This window comes from Hemiscyllium ocellatum, chromosome 17 (assembly GCF_020745735.1).
Source record: "Hemiscyllium ocellatum isolate sHemOce1 chromosome 17, sHemOce1.pat.X.cur, whole genome shotgun sequence".
NCBI classification, from domain to species: domain Eukaryota; kingdom Metazoa; phylum Chordata; class Chondrichthyes; order Orectolobiformes; family Hemiscylliidae; genus Hemiscyllium; species Hemiscyllium ocellatum.
In genome coordinates, this window is record NC_083417.1 from 5,595,860 (window position 1) to 5,597,416 (window position 1,557).

General features: G+C 44.1%; 1 non-coding gene across 1 annotated transcript; it reads right to left on the reverse strand.

Moving 5' to 3' along the window:
• Positions 1-457: 457 nt before the first annotated feature.
• On the reverse strand, positions 458-530 carry trnar-acg (transfer RNA arginine (anticodon ACG)). The gene has a single exon. It is a non-coding gene; the product is annotated as a tRNA-Arg (tRNA).
• Between the last annotated feature and the right edge of the window lie 1,027 nt (positions 531-1,557).

Here is a 1,557-nt window from a genome sequence, read left to right on the forward strand (position 1 = left end):
GGGGGATGGGGGGGGGGGGTGGGTGGGTGGGGTGGGGAAACGAAATAGCAGCCTTTGAGCAGCTTTCAAAACTGTTTGGGGGAAATATTGAAGGAGAATATTTTTCACCAGTCTGGAAAAAAATTTAAGGAGGTGATCAACTAGTTTGCTTTTCAAAATAGTTGACATAGATTTGATGGGCCAAATGGCCTCTTTCTGCACATGCTGTGCTATCATTCTGTGATACTGTACTTACTCCTAAACACCATGTGGGATAATGCGATCCCTATTTCACCATGCTGTGGATGTAATTCACACCCCAGTAAAGTGGGAGTGCTGCACCATGTGGGATAATGCGATCCCTACATCTCCAGGTTGTGGATTTAATTCCCACCCCAGTACAGCGGGAATGCTGCACTGTTGAAGGTGCCCTTGCAAAAATAACTTTATATGATATTTGTGCAAAGACAAAAGTACTCGAGCCAGCCAGGAGTCGAACCTAGAATCTTCTGATCCGTAGTCAGACGCGTTATCCATTGTGCCACTGGCCCACTAATGCCTTCCATGTGATATTAATCTGAGAGCCAATGTGACCTCTTAGTGATGAGCTATGGAGTTCCTCCCAGTGTCCCGGTCCAGTACTCATCTCTCAACCAGCAGCATGATAAACACTTGCTGGTTATTTATTGCATTGTGTGAAATTGGCAGCCATGTTCTCCTACCTTTCAACACAGGCCAACACTTCAAAATTACTCCAATATAAAGCGCAGCGGCATTCCACGGTCTGGGAGACAGCTGTATAAATTCTTTCTTCATTCCTAAAGGAGCTATCTTGCACTGGGATGATTTCATGGAGACCAGGAACAGAGGAAGTGCAGCATATCTGCAGAATATTTCGGGGAGAAACAAAATAGATGGGACAGAGTTCTGGCTCTGTACTCCTACATGCCCAGAGGCTGGCTTGAAGGAGTTTCTTGTGTTATATGGAACTAAAAATCAATTTAAATACTGCATCTGTGAAGAGGCCTGCTCTATGATGACTCTGAGACTCTCTGGCCCTGTATTTCCATCGCTGATGCAGTGATGTGGATAATTAAATAGAACACATTGAAAGTACTGAGAGCTGGGGAGTTTCATACTGAGAAATCACTTGGAGCTACCAGATGAATAAATGGTTATATTTGCCACCATATGCTGCAGCTAAATCATAAACATTTTTTACAATCTGCTCATCCGTGTTTCTGTGTATCAGATCCTGAGGAAAATGAGAACTTTAGTAATGATCATTGCCCTGCTCTCTCTCCTTCCCCCCACCTCTCTCTCTCTCTTTCTGCCTCCTTCAATTCCACAATTGCAATTAACTGCTGTAATAAAAATGAAGTGGAATTTAGTGTTCGATATGAAAACTGTGTCAGAAAAGAAAGCGAGGCAAGCCTATAAAGGAGCTGCTCTCTTCTGGTACGCAATTGCTTTTCTTGCAGGATTATTGTCATGCAGTAACAAGGCACATGGGACTTGGAATGAGACCAGGAGGGGAAGAGCCAGGTTAGTGACGCGCTTACATTGCCACACGATCAT